The sequence below is a fragment of the Oryzias latipes genome, chromosome 2 (assembly GCF_053564925.1).
Source record: "Oryzias latipes strain Hd-rR chromosome 2, Olatipes_Hd-rR_3.1".
Classification (NCBI taxonomy): Eukaryota; Metazoa; Chordata; class Actinopteri; order Beloniformes; family Adrianichthyidae; genus Oryzias; species Oryzias latipes.
In genome coordinates this window covers 9,871,342-9,880,919 of record NC_136238.1, presented here as the reverse complement: position 1 = coordinate 9,880,919, position 9,578 = coordinate 9,871,342, and positions in this window count along the sequence as shown.

The following is a 9,578-nucleotide window of genomic DNA, read 5'->3' as shown; positions in this document are numbered from 1 at the left end:
GGTGGTCCCAGCTGGGTTTTGGGTTTAAGGCAAGGATGTCTCTGCCCGGATGACAGTTGCGCTCTCAGTAATGGATGCTAACGTAGGGGTAATCATAAGCACTGAAATTAGGTCCATTAGTACTGTGAGGATGGTGAAATATGAATACTGCAATAAGTAAGTCTGGAGTGCCTCTGCTTTTTTTCTCAGGGTTGGTAAAAATGCAGTAGAAACAAAACAGTTTTCCCAAAAGGCTTTATGTTTGTCTCCCCCCTATTTTTAACCTGGATGGATGGTGAAAAGTAAAAAATTACTGAGGCGTTTTTCATAATTTGGAGGGCCGTTGGATGATTTGCACATGCTTCGATGGAATACAGCAAATGCCTTTGCAAAAGAAGACACTTGGCATCGTGTGACCAACTGCTGCACCATTCATTCTTTTATTGGTGCAGTAAAGAACATTTAAGAGGCTTTTTGAAAACCATACCAGCAAAAGTCTTAAATAAAACAAATACTCTGCTGCCAGTGTTTTTGTAAATCTTTTTCTGGTAAAAAAAATAAATAAAAAGAAATGTGAAAGCATCTATAGAAGGCACTTAATCCAACAACATTCGATTTAAAAAAATAACTAAACAAACTAGGTTGTTTTTTTTATTTGGGTGCCTGAAATCCGACAAACTAAAAAAAAGGTTGATTGATTAAATACTGCTTGCAATAATCACACAAGTGGAGACAGGTGCGCTAATTAAAAGGTGCAGCAAATGGCAAGCTGAATGAAACAAAGACGCTTGGAAAGGTCACAGTAAACAAGAATAGAGCAGTAAAAATGAGAGGAAAAATAAACAAACAATCAAGAGACAGGTGTTGCCAAAGGAGAGATTAATTTAAGAGACAATTTAAGACAAAAATCATGTAGAGACTTGACAGTTTAAAGTGAACGTTCCACGTTATGCCTACAAATGGTGTCTTTCATGTTTAAACTGACATTTATTCAAGAAAAAAAGTTTCCTAATGCACCGGACTTACATACATTTGAAATACATTAAATGTTTGCTGCCTATTTTATGCTACGTGCTTAAAATTTTCCTTCTGTTAAAGTCAGATCAACATTTTGGGCCTAAAGATAACTGCAAAAGAATGGAGTCCAATTATAAGTAGAACTTGTACAACCATTCACAGTTGGACAGTTTTCAGCTGCGGTTTCAAACTGCTTGACTAATTAATGTCAGTTAAATGAGGTCCACTGTACTTTTTGAAAGGTAATTATATAATTTTACGATTCACTAACCGTTTGTCACCACTGAGTATAAATTAGTTCTCATCTTACTAATTGTGCCTTGGCACACAGAGAAACCTCTAGAAGACGAAAGAAGCGATCCCATACACAGTTCAAAGTTTAAAAACATCTGGCTGAAGATGCCCAGTGGGTGACAGTCCCAAGTTAAAAGCAAAAGTTGGATGTTCAGCTTGTTAAAACACATTTGATGCTTTGTTACTCAATGAAACAAGTGGATGACCGTGGTCCATCTCACTGCGTAAAGGCAGAGAGAAAACAGAAAACTGTGTCACATCAACAAAGCAGGTCATCTTAGTTTCTGGAGTTTTCATCATGAGCTGCTCAAATTTCTGATCCGAGCGGATCAGACAGATTTTCTTGGGATAACATCCGACTCCTTTGATGTTATGAAAGGACTAAAGCGCCAACGGCAATGAGTTGCTTTAGTGACTGATGACTGGCCACAGAATGTACAAGAAAACCAACTTTAAGTATGTCAATGTTTGACTAAAATGGATTGCAAAGATTTATTCTAAAGCTGGACACTCAAAGTTGGACACATTTGTTACAAAGGTAGCCCATAAAATGTTTATTAATCATCTGAAATCCACATGTACTCCACCTTTAAAAAAAAATTACGTCAGATAAATCTTTCAGAGAATTCCACCATTTTTTTCTTCTTTTTATTTTGCTGTTTGTTTATTCAAAAGTGTCTGAAAATATAAATAAATTCTTGATATGTTTTTACCCAACCTGTGTCCTGTCAGCAGTTGCTTACTGTCATATCTACAGTGGGAATTTGGGACTCACTTTTACCTCAGTATTGCAAGGCTGAGTGCCCATTGGCCCCATGTCAAACCCCTATTAGAGCCAGAGTATCAGCTGTCGACATGTCAAAAGGATTCTGAGCAGAAGACACTCACTGAAGTGCTTTTTTCACTTTTGTTCTACTTCTTTTCATTTATCAAGTCTTGCTGCCTGCCAGAGTCAGAAAATCTAGAGATGGAAGGTCTTTGTGAATCCCTGACAGTGTCTGTCACTGAGTCGTATCACGTTCTTTTACTTGAAGCACTTCTGAGTTGGAGTAATGGAAACTTGGGAAACTCAGCGTTACAGATGAGTGAGTCTTTTTCCTAAGGGAAAGATTAACGACTTTTGAGGAACGGGTTCAAGGAAAAGGTTCCAATGCTGATAAAGATAAAGAAATCTGTGAATATAAAATTGTCCTTTTAAATGTCTTTTTCTCTACATTTACCTGCAGTGTTTGAGTGTTTACACTTTTCGTGTTCTGATTTCTAACCTGCACAGACTAAACAATGGATTCCAAAGGGACAAGACTTAATCACAATTTGATGAGTTTGAACACTAAGCTGCTGCTGTCTACAAGTTAGGAACCTTTTATTGGTTCCTTGAATGATTAGTGTAATGAAGGCTTGACTGCCTTTGGTTTTTGAGCCCAAGTTGTTTGGTCACTGAAAGTTAAAGTTGTAATAAATTGAACATCCCAAAAGGGAGTCAAGAATCCCTGTTGTTTCTCTACAGCAGTTCAACTGAAAATATAGAATCTGCTTGACAAGCGAGCAATAAATCGCTATTTCAAATGTTAAACCAAAGAAAAGCAGGTTCCAGTGAAAAACCCACTCCAATGAAAGTTATGTTTTTGGTGTTTTTTAACATCTTTTTGTGATTGGATTTCTGAGTATTTCTTTATAATAATTCTTTTAAGTAATTGTAGTTAAAAGACCACTGGGAAGATTTTGAAAAAAAAAGACGATGCATGTGGGTCTTTAATGTAGATGGATTATGTGTAAGTTTTTTTAAAGTATAAAAAAATATACTTGAAATACTTATACGTGAAATTTTTTATGCTTGAAATTATTATACTTGGGTGTCTTGACAACAGTAGTTGACATCACAACCAATGTTGTGTTGACAGGAATAAATATTACAATTAGAACACACCATTTAGGTCTTCGTTAACAAAAAATAAACGTATATATTGTTACTAAAGATAGATAAAGTGAATATCAGAAACAGAGGGTGGAAAAAGACACATATATGCTATATTTCATAAATTAAAGCATTTCTTTATTTTCTGCATTATGTAAAATGTCCCTGAAAGAAGACACTCTGAACCACATAGAACTTGAAAAAAGAACTCCACACATTTGTGAATTTTTCTTTTCATTAATTAATTTGTAGGGTGTCTTCAGACTGGACACATTTGAACCAGAGCACATTTCCCCTGATAATCCAGAACAAACTTTTAGTCTGAATGCACCCAAGCGAACCTTGATTAAGGACCAGGAACCACTCTGGGACCCATCTTTCAAGGTGGTCTGGGTTCGTTTCCAATTGAGCTGAGCTTCGGTTCGCTCTTAGATTCCTAAATCTGAATACAGTCCGTCGTTGGAGCAGAATAACTGAATCAAACTCCAGTGGTGATGTGACGTAAACAAAGTAGGAATGTAGTAACAGAGCAGCCGCGGACGAATATAAAGCAATTATTCTGGTGTTATCAAAGAGGGGAAAAAAAAAAAAAGAGTCCAACTTTTTGTTTGTTAGAACATTTATTTTAACACAGCTGAAATGCTTTTTACAAGCTTTTCTGTGTCTCGTCACTCGGCACGTGCCTGGCGCTGCTGTTACGTCATCCTAAAAGCTACCTTGTAGTTTCTTCACAGACTTCTCTTAAACACAACGCCATAACACCACAACGATGATACAAAGCAACTAATTGAAATGAGGTCGGCTGAATTCAGACTCAAACAATTTTTAATGTGACACACATTGCTTCTCACTGTTTTCCTGACAATCTATATGTCACAAACACTTTTCAGCGTGCCTTCTAAGCGTGTCTTTTTGCCCTACAGTATGCCTCTACCAGACCAAGAAAGCGAGTAAAAAGTGTCGAGCCTAACGTTAATACAGACTTTTCAAAATTTGTGAGCGAATTATAAAATTTGAATGTGCAGTACGTCCATTATTTCTGCCTTTAATTGCTTTGCCCCAGCCTTATCATTCCTAAACAATGAATAGATATTTATTCACATGGTTTTGTTTACAAACTTTAGTTCAGAACAGGAAAGTTCCCTTGACGGCACTCTGATTACAGACCATATGCAAGGTTCAGAGCCAAATAAAGCGGACTGGGTCCAGACCAAATGGTTTCCCAGTCTGAATGCACCCTAAAAGAAACCAGTCCCAAAATGGGTCATACCTTCTCCATTAAAAATTGACTTGTGTAGTGATTTTGAATGTTTTTCAGTTGTTTTTAAACATTTCCATATAAGTACCTTTAGTTTAAAAAATGTGTCAATTAATTAAAGAAAAAATAATGTATGAAATTTTACACAATGTAAAATGCCTTCTTACACCTCTGCTTCAGATTGGCTGCAGCTACTTTATGCCTCATCACTCATCGCATAGTGAATGGAAACTTCCATTGACATGCAGCTGTGCAAGCCTGTTCTCTTCACAATGCCGGCTGGAGGGGGAGGCTTACCTGTCAGTTTATCTAAATTAGATTTTCATTGATTTCTGCTCACCCTCTGGTTGTATCATCCCACTGAACCTCAGCTGACTAGACTTTAAATATGAAAGGTAAAATACTCTAAAGGACAAGATACATTTGGCATTTCGTATTTGATGACCTATTCTGGCATGCAGCACTGTTAGGTAAGTGATATAATGCACTTGTACAAGTGGTGCATACAGTATAATGGGTTTGGAGTGGGTCTCTGGATGTGGACAGGATACAGATTTAGGAGGTTTCATGGTTTCTCAGTTTCTTCTCGCTACAACTGGGTAACGCTGGATTTGCATCATGATTGCTAACGTGCCAGATTTTCAGCCTATCAGAAAAAGTCAGCTGGGTCAACATCTTAATTACAGAATGATAACCTGGAATCAGCGTGACCGATGTTACCTGAAGCATATCAATCGATCGTAGAACATAACATGTCCTCAATCTCGTTGGATGTTGGAGGCGTTACATGTAATTTTGTTTCTGTCAGGCTTATTAAATCTTTTTCTCTTGCATCACTTCTCGTTTTGTAACTTGATATGATAGATAGATAGACAGACAGACAGACAGACAGACAGACAGACAGACAGACAGACAGACAGACAGACAGACAGACAGACAGACAGACAGACAGACAGACAGACAGACAGACAGACAGACAGACAGACAGACAGACAGACAGATAGATAGATAGATAGAGTACTTTATTAATTCCGAAGGAACTTGCATATCCATCCATTGTTCCTCAATACACAAACATTCAAAAGAAAAAGTTGAGCAATAAATAGCCATAAAATCGTAAAATATGGAGCCCAAGCTCTTAGAGACCTTTAGGTAGTTATTTTCTATCAAAAATGTTTCCAAAAACAACACAACTAGAGAAATTCAATTTTACTTGTCTTGCACAATGTATGTTTTTAAAACAAAATATAAGATGATGTCTAAAAGTGTTTGCACCCCAGTTTTTTAAAAATATTTTGAGTAAATTTTATAAAATCCATGTTTGCAAAGATTTTGATTAATATTATATGGAATATATGGAATATGTTAAAAAATATTTGCAAGCTAGAACTTGAACCATATTGATGACTTTTTGCTATTAGGTGCAACCATGCCAAACACAGCACAAAACGGAAGATTTGCCCGACGCTGTCTCCTCACTTGATTTCCACGCTCTCACGAGACTCCTTCATATTCACTTGCTCCTCCGCCCCCTCCCACACTCTTCCAATCTCATGCATCTAACTGACTGGAGCACCAATGTAAACACAGAACACAACAGAATCACTTAACGCTAACTGAGGATAGCACCATAAAACAGATTAATAATGCTTAATGTTGGTTGCCAACTGCGACCCTGGAAGCTGTCCACCATCATGAGAAAAATACTACAAGAACATGTTAAAAACACCAAAAACAATAGTTTCATTGAAGAGGGCCAAAAAAATCAAAGTTGATGAGCTCACTAAAAGGTCATTAAATATCAAAACAAATATGAAAAGGAGTAAGCTGAAGACCAAGTTCATGATTCAAAACAGATATACGGCACAAATTTGATTCATAGGAAATTCCAGGAGTATGACAGTGGATCAAGATCAGCACAGACTGCAACTTTATAACACATCGTACACATTCTCATTGGGTTTATGGTGTGGAAAGAGGTGTGAAAGTGTGAAAATAAAATTGTATGCTACATCCTCTGAATCTACCATCGTGGCATAATCCTGTGAAACCAGTAAAGATTTGGTTACATAATAGTCCAGAGTCAATGACTAACCTGGAAACAGGTTTTGAAATGACAAAAAACTGTTTAAGGAAGTTGTTAAAAAAAAAAAAGGAATAGCTGGCTTTAGGGCATTCCTGCATGTCTCCCTTTATACCTTGTTCTGGCATGTTCTGATTGGCTGGACAGATCAGCCATGAGTAGGACAAGAATATCTGGAAATCATGAAGACACACCGGCCGTCGAGGCCTGGAATTGCCCACCCCTGCTTTAAGGCTATGTTAACCTCTTAAGACCTGGGGCCTCATTTATAAAGCTTTGCGTAGGATTTGCGTCAGAAATGGCGTACGGATGAAACATAGGACGTGCGTACGCAAAGAAATATTCGGATTTATAAAACCGTGCGCACGCACATCCTACGCATCTTTCCCTTAATAAATCACAACCGATTCTAAATGCAGCGCAGCTTTTTGCGGCTTCATGACACGCCCATATTTGTCCATAAATAGTCCGTGAAACGCCCACAAATGAATATTCATTGATTGCGGAACCATGGCAAACACAGAGAGGAAATCAAAAAAACGTAACTTCACTCAATGTGAAGTAAAAGTTATCGTTGGCGAGGTGGAAAAGAGGAGAAAAGTGTTGTTTGGAGGGCACAGTGTGGACATTACTAATGCCAAAAAGGCACGTGAGCGGCAAACGGTGGCAGACGCCGTAAATGCTGTAGCCTCACAACCTGGGTGGACCGTGGCCGAAATGAAAAAGAAATAAAAGAAATGATCGGACATCAAAGTCGAGGCAAAAAAACGTCTAGTGCTGCATCGGCAGAGTGTGTCCGCCACGTGGGGGGGGGACCGGAGCTGACCCCTCTTGATGAGAAACTGGCCGCTATTATTGGGGAATCCCTATTAAGTCCCCCTTATCGGCGTCCTCCTCCGCCTCAGTCACCTGACTGAGACGGAGGGGACGCCGACGCGCCAGGGTCAGGGTGACACAGGTAAGAAAAATAATTCAAATGAATGCAGTCAAGTCACATGTATGCAGGCTACACAATTACAGATTATTAATATGGAACAATTTTATTTTAGTTGCTGGGTGTTCCAGCGGGGCCAGTGGTTACGATGCTGCAGCTGAGCAGCCGTCTGGCCCCAGCGTCTCCACGGCACGCGGCTCTCAACCCTCCAGCAGTGGGCGTGTCCTCACCGATGCAGTCATTGAAATGCAGAGGGAAGTCAGTAGTTCAATCAGAGAGGTGGCCAAGGAGTTGGGCGAAATCAAGATCGCCCTGACTGAAATAAACTGCACGATGAGGGAATTCTTAAATAAATAATATTTTCCACACCTCTTTTTCTTTACAAGCGACGCATCACTTCCAAACGCTGGCGCACAGCAGCAGCAAATGGCTCAAATGCGTGGGGATGGGGTTCAGGGTCGGGGCCAACACAGCAATCAGCGCCAGGGGGTAGAGGCACGTTTTTAAGCTGTGCCACATTGTGTAGCACAGCACATGCCAGCACGATTTGGCACACACTGTCACTTTCACGTGTTTCTTCCATCTGCCGACGGTGTCGCCGTTTCTCATTTCACCCGTTTTTGTGCGTACGCCTGGGTCAGAGCTTGCGTGAAGGACCGCACATTTTCCCGTCAAGTTTGCTTTTTATAAATCTCAACTATTGCGTAGAGAGTGGCGTACGCCTTCTTTTGTGCGTACGCAACGTTTATAAATGAGGCCCCTGGTGTCTTAAGAAGTTGAACCTATCCATTTTAACTTTAGAAGGAGATGTAAATAGAAAGAGAAATGGTACCATGTGCAATACACCAAGTAACTACTTGTTGGCTGTTTACACATCAGAGTAGTCCCTTTTCCCCTTAAGGTAAATTAAGGTACTGAAAATAATTCCAAAATGTTCCAGTACCTTTTCTCGTGTTTTGTGTCTAGAGTTAATACCAACGCAAAGAACTCATATTGCAATTTAAAAAGTACCAAATTAAGGGTGCAGCCTTTTGATTGATTGACCTAAATGGTCTCACTGGGTGTGTTCCAACAACTCTTTGGCTTTACGTTTCCTTTTAAAAGGCCGAGGTGAGCAGTCTCATACCATTCCAGGATCACAACATCTACAAAAACAAATTAGCCTTACATCTGCGCTACAAATCAATGGATCACACAGACCCTTTCTTATAAGTTAAAAAATGTACAGTTCTAGACTCTAATTCAGCTTAAGCACACTATAAAGCAACAGTTTAGCCCAGTATATAAAAAAAGGAAAAAAATCTCTTTGGCGACCTCAGGATGTTTTCCATGACATGTCTGGCAATGGATTAACAAGATTCTCTCCACATCCGTTGGAGTTAAATACCATATTGCCAGCAGGAACATATTAATCACTGCAGCCATTTTCTACTGGGAGGCTGTAACCTCTTTGCTTTGTTAAATCCAGGTGGTGGTTAAACACGCACACACTAAACACACATTCATCATGTAACCTTGCCAATGGATTAATCCACCATAATTAGTCGCGCAGTCACAGCCAAATATGAGCATCAGTGCTAATTATGGCATTAATTCCAAATACTTAGGTGACATAGCATTGGAATTAATGTTAATTTATCAGTTGGAGTGATAAAAAATATATATATAAGTATATCACTTGTTTCTTTCTTTCAGAAACCCCCCCAAAAATTACCTTTGATTTGTACCTGAAATCACACGGTTCATTTGGAGCTCCACTCAGCCATGATTTGTCCGTGAGATCTCAACGCCTTCACTGCTTTTCACAACAGTGTTTCATTAGTGAAAACAAGCCTGGCTCCGATTTGCAATGCATGGTTAAACATTTGCTTGGCATACAAAGCAGGGAAGAAGCATCATTCTGTAAATTGTTCAGACATTTGTGTGTTGTTATTTTTTTTTATATTTGGTGCAGCAAATTTGCCTCTAGTGTATTTTATCATCACAAAACTAGATGAGAATATGCAACAATTGCGCAAGATTATGAATTAAAAACCTCACATTTTGCAATCCATTTTATCAAGTTGTACTTGTGCGCTTTGAAAACAGTCATAAGTAC